Genomic DNA, 13269 nt, shown 5'->3' with positions numbered 1-13269 from the left:
GTCTACATTAAGTATGTTGTATCCAAGGCACATAATGAAGGAATCAAATCTCTTATACCAACACCTCGGCGCCTGCTTTAGACCGTACAGAGATTTGTTCAACCTGTAAACCAAGTTCTTCTTTTCGTCTTCTTCACCGTGTATGCTGATAATTACATATGCTTGGGATGCACGGAACCGTGTATGGGTCTCGGCTCATTTCAAAGCTCCGATCCGTTGTCTTTACATATGCTTGGGATGCACGGAACCGTGTATGCTAATTATGCTGTGGATAAAAGTGATTTGTTGCTTGCTTTTGGTGCTCGGTTTGATGACCGGGTGACCGGAAATCTCGAGGCTTTTTCCAACCGGGCTAAGATCGTGCATGTTGATATCGATTCAGTCGAGATCGGGAAGAACAAGCAGCCTCATTTGTTGGTTTGTTCGGATGTCAAATTGGCATTGAAGGGGATGAATAGGTTATTAGAGAGTAAAGGAGCTAATCTTAAACTTGATTATTCAGCTTGGATCGAGGAGTTGAACAAGCAGAAGGTGAAATACCCTTTGAATTATAAGACCACCGGTGATGATGCGATTCCACCGCAATATGCCGTTCAGCTTCTAGATGAATTAACCGACGGGAACGTGATTGTGACTACTGGCGTAGGTCAGCATCAGATGTGGTTTCTCAGTTTTACAAGTACAATAAACCTCGTCAATGGTTGACATCTAGTGGTTTGGGGGCAATGGGATTTGGATTGCCTGCTGCCATCGGAGCCGTCGTTGCGAATCCCGGAACAGTTATTATCGACATCGATGGAAGTTTCATCATGAACGTACAAGAGTTGGCAACGATCAGTGAGGAGAATCTTCCCATCAAGATACTATTGTTAAATAATCAGCATTTGGACATGGTTGTTTAAGGGGAGGATATGTTTTGCAACTCCAACAAATCTCATCCGTACTTGGGCAACCCATGGAACAAGTCCGAGATATTCCCAAACATGATGAAATTCGCAGACGCGTGCGGAATATCCTCCGCACTTGTGACGAAGAAGGAAGATCTCCGAGAAGCGATTCGGAAAATGTTTGAAACGCCAAGATCGTATTTATTAGACGTAATCGTTTCACATCGACAACATGTCTTGCCCGTAATCCCGAGTGGACGGACTTTCAAGAATGTGATTACAAAGGGTGATGGAAGAACAAAATACTGATTTCAATGATAGTAAGATATATGTGTCTTAGTAATGTAATGTATATATGAGCAACAACATAATTATGGATGCGATTACGAGGTCATGATTGTAGATGTTATAATAAAAAAAGGTATTGAATGAGACATTGCTTATCAAACACCGATGATGGATTCGAGTAAAGGGTGTTACAACTTATGGATGGCCTCTCCTATGCGATGCTCGATAGTATCCCTCTCGTAGGAATCACCGGTCAATTCCCTAAACAATATAGCGTCCGTCCTTAAGTTAAGAAACATTACAAATAAGATTAGAAAAAAAATCATGACAAATTAGTTTTATTTTTCAAGACGCCATGTAATTTGTTATTATCAATAATTTGTAATTGATTGATAAACTGAATATATTTTAATGAAATCAATATTGTTAATCAATACTTTGTACAACTCATAGAGTGTGTAGTGTTTGGTTAATTATTGCAAGTGGCTTCAATTTACACAATAAATGTGCTGAGCTTCCTCTCCAATGTGTGATTGCTCTTACTGGAGCTCGAACATGATCCAAACATGAATACCCCTCCTTTTCTATCGAAATTTCCGAGGGCGGTGCAACGCTTGTGATACTACACGGGGTGTATTTCGTTATAAGGATTGTAATTTCACGCTACATCGTAAATGTTTTTCAGGGCCAAGTACAACTCGTCACAAATGCGATGAGCATCTTCTTTCGCTTATTTATTATGATGACAATAGTTATTCAAAAGCGATTAATGTGATGTATGTAAAGAAAGTCAAGATCCAAATCATTGGTTTTATCGTTGTATAACATGCTATACATTCGAGAGACAAATTTGGAATTTGTGAACATCCAATTTGCTTTTGAGATATATTTACTTTCATTTGTGATGTATGTGGCACTACAGGAAACTCATGCTTCATATGCATGTGGTGCAAGCAACATTATAATCCATAAAGAATGCATTTCCTCGTCTCGTGCTATTAAAAGCAAGTGACATGACTATCATATTTTAACACGATCCTTTCTTTCGATTCTCAATTAAATTGACACAAATGGTGATCGATTTTATCATTCACATGTTTAGCATTGATTCAATGATAAAATTAATATAAGGTGAGCTTGATGGGAAGAAAGGGCATATGACGACTGTTGGCGGTTCATCTTTTCTAATTTAAACAAAAAACTGCTATCGTGGCAAAACGACCGTTAGCCGATGGTTTTTATGGGAACAAAGGGCTTATGACCCTTCCAATGCGATGCTCGATAATATTCATCTCGCTGCGATCACCGGTCAAGTCCCTCGATAAATGATTCCAAGAGATTCTGTATGTTGAGGTAACAAGGTCTATTACAAAACATTATCCTCTTCTCCTTGATGTGGATGATATCCCTAGGACCATTACCGAAGCCAACTTTGTATGTTGGTGGCAGTCTGGCGGGTGTCTGAACTCCGGGGAGGAGTCGAAGAGGTTTATCGAGCTTACGAGGATACCTGTCGTGAGTACTTTGATGGGTCTTGGCTCGTTTCGGGGCTGGGATCCGTCGTCCTTAGAAATCCTTGAGACGTATGGACTTGTGTATGCTAATTAAACTGTGGATAAGAGTGATTTATTACATCTTTTAGTAAATTAAATTTTTCATTGAAATGAAAACATTCTTATTATATCACTTTACGATGACGGCAACTATTATCATTACTAGTATTATTATTTTATACATTCATATTAATTTTTTTCTTATGATTATTTCTAGTTAAATGTCATCTAATATATTTAAATAAATTTAAAATTTAATTATTATAAAAATTAAATCTTAAATAAGACAGATGATAATATTAAAATCTTGTTTGTAAAATATTATTTCATCGTTGGGGCATGAAATAAGTTTTTTTATTATTGTTATCGTCGTTCGATTAAATTATTAAGTAGGAAGCTGAGAGAAAGCCGTTTTTCTTGGCAAATTGATTTTTTTAAGAATGAATACTCACTCTTACGTTTAAGAATGACATAGAGTAATATGAAGTCTCCAACTGATTTAGATGAATCCAAATGACCCAATATTCGTTACTGATACATAGTTGACACTCGGTGGTGGACCCACATTATTGAGGTGGGTAAAAGTCCAAATTTTTTTCGATTAGTTAATTATTTTATTGATGATGTCCACATTGAAATTTTATTTTTGCTCATCTCATTTAAAATTTGTGTTATTAACAAAAGTGTCTCCCTTAAAAAATATTTATAGATATGTCACTGATGACAACAACTTTGTGTACAACTCTCTTTAACGATGTGGATATATTGGTCTCATCCATCTCATTCCATTGTTGTTCGAGTTCAATGTTCTGACCCTCCCATCATCGACGATGATAAAAAAAATTCGACGTTGAACTGCCTTTTTGCTTCCAACTTTAGGGAAAGATTAGTTTTCCATATAGTAGACTTGACATCTTCATCGTTGAGCCTCAAGTCTATGGTAATGCTCGCGTTTTGGTTACTATTGATAGCAGATTTCTCTACAAAAACGACGGTTTCATTATCGTAGACATTGGATTTATTGAAGTTGTATTTGATATTGGAACATGTGAACATATGATTTATGTGAGCCTTCGTTACCTTGTGAGCGACCACATGTTGACCATCTACTCTCCGTGCGAATGCATTTTGTGTGAAATCATCAACTACCACGTGTTAATACACATAGTCTACTAGTCTAAGCTATAACCTCTCAGGGCAACCAATCATTATCAATAATAGGATAACTCCTGGACGATCAATCAGTACCAATAATATCACCTCCCAAGATGACCAATTAGGACCAATAACACCATAACTCCTAGACGATCAATCAATACCAGTAACATGACAACTCCTAATGAACACTTGCCCATGATATCATAAATAGTCATACAAACAAAACCAAAGGAAGGGAACTCGAAGAACCTGTATTGCATTGTCTCACATTGCATATTTCCTTCAAAGAGAAGATTTTGGAAATTTGGATTTCATAATATGTCATGATGAGTCAAAATAGAGCATGGTAGTTACTACCATTCATTATGTAATGTTATGTTCTACGTGAATTGTACGATGAAAGAAAGATAATCTCTTTATAATCTTCAAGTAAATGAAACACGTTATGGATTGGTGCAATAAGAGTTTTTTTCTTTAGGATTGATCTACTTAAGTTATTTATTAAAATTGATGGATGTAGGTTCTTAATTAAGAAGGTGGTGAAAACTAATCTTCCTCTCTAAATATACTAAAATGAGTGCATTACCTATAAGTGGCAATTGATTTGCCGTGGTGATTGAGTTCTTCTTTTACTCTTGTTTAAGTTATATTTTTGCAGAATCACATATTTCATTTGTTCCTTTGTTGCTACAAAATCAAAGATAGAAGTGCACCAATCCTTTGAAGATCTTAATTTAGACTATAACCTGCGATGTGTATAATTACACTAATTGCAAACACCTAAAACATGCAACATGTTTTTGGCATCGTTGTTGGGGATTGAATATAGCTATATTTTTTAATTTTTTTGCACTTATTTTTATTATAATTCGCTTAAAGTGGTTCTTGTGTTATCTTTACGGGTTCTACCCTTTTGTATAATGAAAAGGAATCTTACAGGAGAACTACTTCCATTTATACCTGAAATTGAACAATTACTCCGTAGGAGAAGAAGGAAGCGACTGGTATTAACTCAAGAAATGGATAACAAATACAATTCAATTGCCAGAGGCAAACAAAATTCCGACAATAATGAAAATGATCCACTTGCACCACCCGCTCTCAGAGACAGATATTGGATTTTATGTTGGGGGCGAACTTGAACTTAAGGGGGGGAAACTAAAATTCCAGGGGTCAACTAAAATTCTAGGGGGCAAAACAAATCTTTAATAGGAAACACAGAAAAAATTTAAAATATCTGGTAATTTTAGATTTTCAGGGGCGATTGCCCCCACCCGCCCCCTCGATACATCACTACCTGCTCCAGTTTGTAGACTCGTTCGGGAACATCCAATTCCTATTTTAGATGACTTGAATCCTGGTTTAGTAGCCACTGCAATCCAAGCAACGCAATTCAAGTTGAAACCAATTATGTTCAATATGATCAACTCTATTGGACAATTAGGAGGCACTCACGAAGATGTCAGACAACACTTGCTGACATTCCATGAAATTTGCAATTCTTTTAAATAACAAGGAGTTCACAAAGATGTGCTAAAACTGAAACTATTCCCCTATTCGTTAAGGTGTAGGGAAAAAACTTTGTTGAATGGTAATCAATCTAGATCTCTAGAATCATGGAAGCATATATGTTATAGTTTTCTACTCATGTATAATCCCCCTTAATATGAATGTCTGATTATGTAATGATATTATTTCTTTTCGTCGAGTAGATGAAGAATCTACGTACAAGTGTTGAGATCGATTCAAGGAACTTTTACACAAATGCCCAATGCACGTATTCAAGGAGTGAAGTCAAATAGAAATGTTATACCATGGAGTCAATGCACTAACCAGGATGATGCTTGATGCATCAAGAAATAGGACTTTACTTGATAAATCTCCTGACGAAGCATTCAAATAGCAAATAATGACTACCATTTCCCGTTGACAATAAGGTGAATAGGACGGAGGTATGTAATTGAGTCGGAATCGAATGATGCATCGTCCTTCTCAAATTGTCACCTTAACCAATTTGGTTAAGAATTTTCATTCTCCAACTAAGACATAAGAGGTGAAGGTAGCTAGTGCATATTGTACTTTATGCTCTAGTAATATGATTTTTCCTAGTGTCCACTGAATCCAAAATTGATATGTTATGTTGGAAACTTCAATTGGAGTAATAATCCTTATTCCAACACATACAATCCAAGATATAAGTAGCATCCAAAATTTCTTGGAACAATTAAAATGTCATCGACAATCAAGCGTACCAAAATGCTAGGTGCGAATCGTTAGGTTTTCGGCAAAATATGCCACGCTTAATGCAACATCAACCAATACCTCAATTCGTCAAACTCTTCTTTAAAAGCAATTTTACATGATTTCATGCATAAAACTGATTCATATTGTAACATCCTACACCCGTACGACACAAAGTCGACTGATGAGAGTGCCACACGAAACCACCGAAACGGCTAACCAAATTTTTTTAAAAATACTCAAATAAAGACATAAACTTATAAATATTCATGAAAAAATAAAAAAAATCATTTACACAAACATTTTATATTCGGGAGATCCTAAAAATAAGTAAACAAATTATACAAACCATCTTTTAAAATAAATAGTAACTCAAGTATACAAAATAAGGATTTTGAATATACACACCCTCTAAGAACTTGAGACGTACTCTGCTCTGTGATCTGGGTCTGGATCTACTTAACACAAAAACTCTTCAAGTGCTCCACCTAAGAATCTACGTAAGGAAACAAATTCTAAACATTGAGCTAACTAGCCTAGTGTCACACTAAAAATAATAACATACTAAAAAGGGGTACAATGACATGCTCATACAACTGATAAAATAATATAGTGAGTATAGTTGCATACTCACTCTCTACGCTATGATAGACATCATGGTGTGGTTGAGGGATTTCTACGTCCCGGAGCTCACGCACCGCTCTAGTCTACCGAGGATGTGGCCCTCAGAATCACTACATGGAACACCACACTCCCGACTATACCACCCCTTGCGAGTGTCGGACCTTGCGCCCTAGCTAGTCAATTTAAAGTGCCTTGCGCACTCCCTAAGGATATCCAGACTGATTCTATAATTTGACACCCTGAATTAAAGAAACTCGGGTGTCCAAATCTTTTCCCAAGCATCAAACAAGCCTAGTCTTATTTGTCTCAACTTTATCTCGTTTCTACATTTGATCAAACGTTATTATTGTTCCCACTTGTAGTCTTATTCAAGAGTAATATTAGAGTTCTTGGGAACCTCATTTCCCTATTACATACTCTTGAAAATCCTTAACTGAAAAAGTATGCTAGAACTGATATTGGCCTTTCAGTATCTATACTGACCTTTTAGTTTCGATACTTTGCCTTAGGTATTGATACTTTACTCTAATTTCACACATTTAAAAAGGGAATAGTATTAATACTCACTGCCTAATATTGATACTTCCCAACGAAGGTACTGATACTGAACGGGGTATCGATACCAATTTTAATTCGGTGTTTTAAAAATAACCTTAGTATCGATACTCTTATGGGAAGTATCAGTACTTTTACCATGGGTATCGATACTCCCATGAGTACCGATACCAATTTTAGCTTCCATGTTTTCAAAAATTTCTCAGTATCGATACACCTTGAAGGAGTATTGATACTCATGTTAAAACTAAGCCAATTTTTACCCTACTTGAAGAACAATATATGCACTATAAGAACAATACCTATACCCCTGCTCGAAAAGGCCTAACTTAGGCTCAAATTTCACACCCAAACTTACCCACATTGCTACAATGAGGTTCCCAATTGCTATTAATGTCTTATGTGATCATTAGGGGTCATAAATAAGGCTTTATAACGTATTAAAAACTTAAAACATATCATCTATCATGATCATGCTCACCAAGCTTTTATATAAATTTCTATGTTATTTGTACTTCAAAATGACCCCTAGAAAGTATAAAATAGGTGTAAGTGTGGTTACCTCAAGATTCTTTGCTAAATGCAAAGCCGCAACTCACTCAATTGAAGCTTTCTCTTTTCCTTACTTTCTCATAGTTATTTTTTTAAACAAGGGTAAAAAAAGGAAATTTTCTAAATTAACTATGAAATGAGAATAAAGATTAGAATATTTCTTACCCCTTAAATCTAGCCAAAACACCTTGAATCCCTAAATTTTACTAAACCTTTCAAAAATTCATTTTGAAAACTATGGTGAAAAACTTACAAAATGGAACTTGAATTGAAGCTAGAAGAAAAAGATTAATAATCTTACCTTGGCTCAACCAAACTAAAATTGGAAATGCTTGGAATCTCTACTTGTGCAAGGAAGAGGTAGAGAAGAAAATGGAATGAAGAAGAAGAAGGTTTGGTAGGATATTTGGGGGGTTTAGTTTACGTGACCTGATATAAAATAAGGGGGAAGTTTTTAGCTTCAAACAAAAATGATTTTTTTAAGAATGAATACTCACTCTTACTTTTAAGAATGACAGAGTAATATGAAGTCTCTAACTGATTTAGATGAATCCAAATGACCCAATATTCGTTATTGATGCATAGTTGACACTTGGTGGTGGATCCTCATGTATTGATGGTGGGTAAAAGTTCAAATTTTCTTCGTTTAGTTAATTATTTTATTGATGGTGTCTTCCCTAAAATTTTATTTGTGCTCATCTCATTTAAAAATTTTGTGTTATTAACAAAAGTGTGTCTAACTTCAAAATTATTTTTGGATCCGTCACTGATGACAACAACTTTGTGTACAACTCTCTTTAACGTTGTGGATATCTTGGCCTCATCCATCTCATTCCATTTTTGTTGGAGTTCAATGTTTTGACCCTCACATCATCGACGATGATCAAAAAGTTGTCGACGATGATCAAAAAGTTGTCGACGTTGAACCGCCTTTTTGCTTCCAACTTTAGGGAAAGATTAGTTTTCCAATTCCATATAGTAGACTTGACATGTTCCATCACCATTTGGGTTTAATCCAAGCCCGCCGGTGTTTCTACCACCGATTGTGTACCCTCCCCGACGGTTCCACCAGCTCCCCGGACGGTTCCACCAGCTCCCCGTGCGGGTCCAACCACAACACTATGGTGTGTGGCTAAGCCATCAGTGCCTGGCCCAATCATGCAAGAGGCAATGAACTATGCATGTACATCTGGAGCAGATTGTGATTCAATTCAGCCTAGTGGGTTTTGAGCCTAACACAGTTTTTGCACATGCTTCCTATGCTTTTAATAGCTATTGGCAGAAGACAAAGGTTGCTGGTGGCACATGCGAGTTTGGAAGCACAGCCATACTACTTGTCACAGTTGATCCAAGTGAGTTTCTCAATTAGATCTATGCATGAAACTGGATTAGGCTCGGTTCGGGCCTCCCTTTGAGTAAGGCTTTTCAAGCCCGGACTTGGGTCAGTCTCTAAATATCTCTATTATTACCCTTTTTTTTAAGTTCATTTTAATCTTAAAAGAGAGAAAACACATTTGATCGTGATTAAATTGTTATCTTTATTTTCTTATATTTCCTTAATGTAGATGCTCGTTTCTATCCGGGGCCAAGTCGGAAAACCCGAAGCAATGAGAGCCCAGATGAGCCCAAACCAGATGAAGGTCCAGCTCAAGACCAATTGACAACAGTTGGATGCAGAAAAAGAAAGAGATCGAGGTTGGTTTTTAGCAGTTGAAATAATTAGATAGTGGGGAATTAAAAAACTGTAAATAGTCAGTTTTGAGGGGATATCAATGACTGAAAATGAGGAAGGATCAGAGAGCATGAGGAGAGGAATGATAGACCATTTTTTTGACTACACACGATAGAACAAAAAAGGAAAAGAGGAAAAACAATATTTCCATATTACAAGGTCAAGCATTGTAACAGAGGAGGGGGGGAATCGTTGTTTTTCAGGAAAGCAATAACAAGCAAAGAGCCATTCTTTTGGTATATTCTCTCTTTATTTCAAATTCTAGTAATTTGTATGAGTGTTTTTATTTCTAAACCAAAAAAAAAACAAAATAAAGGTAAGGAAGATAGAAATAGACAGTTAGATTTACCTCTGGTTCTGTTTTGATTGATTGTCAAGGTCGGTTTTGCTGCGTCCAGGTTGGGTTTCTGTCCCGTTTGGTTCATTTTTCTTTGGTGTTTAGGGTCCGAAGCTCTCGAGTTCATGGTCTGAGATTGGTTCAACACCGAGTCATGTTGGTTTCATACGTTTTGAAATCTTGTTTAGACTAGAAGCAAAATCAAAAGAGAAGTTAAAGGAAAGGTTTAGCTTAGCTTACCTTACCGGTTTAGGCCCTCGTCGGAGTCTATAGGCGGCATTGGTCGTTCGTTTTGGTTGAGGGTTAGAGAGGAAGGAGGCGTCTAGGCTCATTAGGTCGGTTCGGGTGCTTTATCGCTGGTGACTATCACGGTGATGGTCGGGGAGGTGAATCATGCCCGTATAGGGCTTTAAGGTTATCACAGAGGGCCGAAAGAAGAGGCGAGAGAGAAGTAGAAGAAGAGGATAGAAGGGAAATGGGTAGAGAGAACGACGCTAGGGAGTGTTAGGAGAGCAAATGAGAGTTAGGGTTAAACTTACGTTAAGTTTGATATATATGTATGCATTAAAACTACAAACGTTTTGTTACCCCGTTTCACGTGTGGGTTAATCACCTTAGGGGCCACACAATGTTTCGTTTTAAGTCATTTTAGTCCTAGAGTCGAGTCTTCTATATTTTAATTTTGTTACTTTATTTTACCCGCAATTAAATATGGTCCAAATTGTAATTGTATTTAATTTATGCAGTTTTAGACATTTAACCTCTAAATTTTCGCATGTTAATTTTAGTCCTGCATATATTGGCTTTATTATGGTTTTAATCCTTTGTAATAATTGTTAGTACTCAGTATGGTAATATTCGTATTTATGCCTTAATTGTCATTTTGTTTGCATTTTAGATAGTAAAATTCTGTTTAATATGACTTAGTCATTAGTCTAATATGTATATATCTTTTTTAAAATTTATAGTTTAGTATGTTATGATTTTGTTTTTATATTTGAGTCATATTTGTACATAATATGTTAATATGCATAATTTATGATGTTTAATTAAAATATATGCATATAATTTTTTGTATGTCACATTGCATAATATTTTTAATTTTGTTTAATTAATTTTGGCATGACGTCTACTTTTTGCATAATTTGCGTGATATCCTCATTTGCATAACTCGACCTATTACATAATCGGACTAAGGGTAATACCCTTTTAATTTAAAATTGTTGAAGTGGGCTGTCATAACTGATTTGAGGTCCGCTTTTAATGATTTTAAAATAAAAGTGTATCCCGAAAGTGAAACCAAAAAAATTGATCCGTCACCTAAAATTTGGGAACGAGAGAAAAAGAAATGTTCGTTTATTTAAATATATCGAGAAAAGGTTGTTATATCTTTAAGATCTGGTCTCGATATTTGTAAATAATCGAACATTCTTTATCTTTCTAAAACGATTCGGTAATTTTAATTTAATTTATTTGAGTGCTTTTGAATGTTTTTAAATTTACATCCTTGTTTTATGAGATCAAAAATTAAATTAAATTTGAATTTGTAAAGTTCATTGCAAAGACGTTAATTAATCGGCTAGGTACCGATTTAGGGCATTGTGGGGGTGCTAATCCTTCCCCGCACGTAACCGACTCCCGAACTTGAATTTTGGTAACACAGACCCTAATTTGTTGTTTTAATTAAAGTTAATTTTTATTTAAAATAACAAACATTTTTGGGTGCCCAATCACACCCTAATCAAAGATTGGTGGCGACTCTTTGAACCGTATTTTTTCGATCGTAGAGGAAATCCAAAATTTTTCGAAACGAGAGGTTTTTTAAATCGCATTTGTTTTTAAATTAAAAGAGGTAAATTAAAAATTAATGTGGTTTTCAAAATCTCACCTTTTTACCTTCTACGAAAAATCGTTTCGACAGCTTGGCGACTCCGCTAGGGACCATTTTTTTAGAGAGTCAAGCCGATTGTCAATTAATTAATTGTCTTTGCAATTGAAAATTAAAAATTCGTTTTAATTTGATTTTTGATCCCTTGTTTGGTTTTTAATAAGTTTTGTTTGTATTTTGATTTTTTTTAATTCGATTAACAATTAAATAGTTGTACTAATCTGTTTGCTAATGGTTTCAGAATAATTGTTTGTTTTAGGAATTGATTTTGAGTGTTTTTTATTGTTTGTTTTTTTTGCTTTTCCTCACACACTGCACAGCTGCATTATCATAACATGAGCTAAAGCCCCGCTCCGTCCTATTTAAGTAGGAGTGAGAGACTATGCCCTCGTGTGGTTTTCACCTCCGCATGGGATAGTGGATCGCTCCTGGAGCTCACGCCTTATGGTCCTCGTGATGGTAATCACCTCCGCATGGACATAAGGAGGTATGTTCCCTCGAAATTGAACTCGATCCCCTAAAGCCTGTGATGGGCCAAGATTGAGGGTTCGGCAGCCCAATGGGGCACCGGCAAGGACAATTCGAGAACCTATTACTTTAGAACCTAACCCGGCATATAGTGAACATAGAGCCTGAACTTAGGTTGAACCAAACCCGAACCTTAAGAATCCCGTGAGGAGGGTACACAAGGAAAAGCTTTTTTGAGTCATTTATTTTCGTTTTTTCGAATAAATGCATGCGAACTAGATATCATGCGGTTAGGTGTATTTTTTGAACAAGCATGCGAATTAGATATCATGCGGTTAAGATTTATTTTTGTGGATAACAAAGCCTGGGGGTAGATATCATGTTGGGTAGGATCTGATAAAGCATGATGGGGTAGTCAGCATATGTGGGTAGGATTTTTTATCTTGAATTAATTGCTTCATGTTTACTAATCGATCTTTTGTTGTTTTTGACTTGTTTCTTTTCTGTTTTACATTGCATTGTCCATTACATGGTGTTGATTTGGGGTCGATGTCCATATAGAAGGCCAGTAATATGGAACGAACGGTTCAGAAAGAGGTTGAGGACAATGCAGATGTTCTGAGGTGGTCGGAACAGTCCCAATTGACCAATGGAGACAGCGTGATGCCTGGATATGTGTCAGAGTTATTTGGTTACACTCACATCAACGTGCGTCAGAATGATCTAAGTGAGCTAAAGGAGATATGGGGAAGATGGACAGTAGCCGATAAGGAGATGTTTTATCAGTTGTACGGCGATATTCCTTATCTTCTGGATGTTTCTATTGACCGAAATCTGTTTAGAGCATTGGCATAGTTCTGGAACCCGGCTTATAGCTGTTTCACATTTGGTAGAGTGGATCTAACACCAACAATAGAGGAGTATCAAGCTTTGGTCCGTTGTTCGAGGTCACAGATGGATAAAGTATATACCAAGCTTCTAGTCAC

At 36.2% G+C, this 13269-nt stretch overlaps 1 pseudogene; it reads left to right on the top strand.

Annotated features, from left to right (window-relative positions):
* The first annotated feature begins 183 nt into the window (after positions 1-183).
* On the top strand, positions 184-1196 carry LOC120152771 (annotated as a pseudogene).
* Positions 1197-13269: the final 12073 nt, after the last annotated feature.

The sequence above is a fragment of the Hibiscus syriacus genome, unplaced genomic scaffold (assembly GCF_006381635.1).
Source record: "Hibiscus syriacus cultivar Baekdansim isolate YM2019G1 unplaced genomic scaffold, ASM638163v2 tig00111095_pilon, whole genome shotgun sequence".
In the NCBI taxonomy this organism is placed as follows: domain Eukaryota; kingdom Viridiplantae; phylum Streptophyta; class Magnoliopsida; order Malvales; family Malvaceae; genus Hibiscus; species Hibiscus syriacus.
The sequence above is the reverse complement of the archived record's forward strand: the minus strand, read 5'-3'. Positions and strand labels throughout refer to the sequence as shown.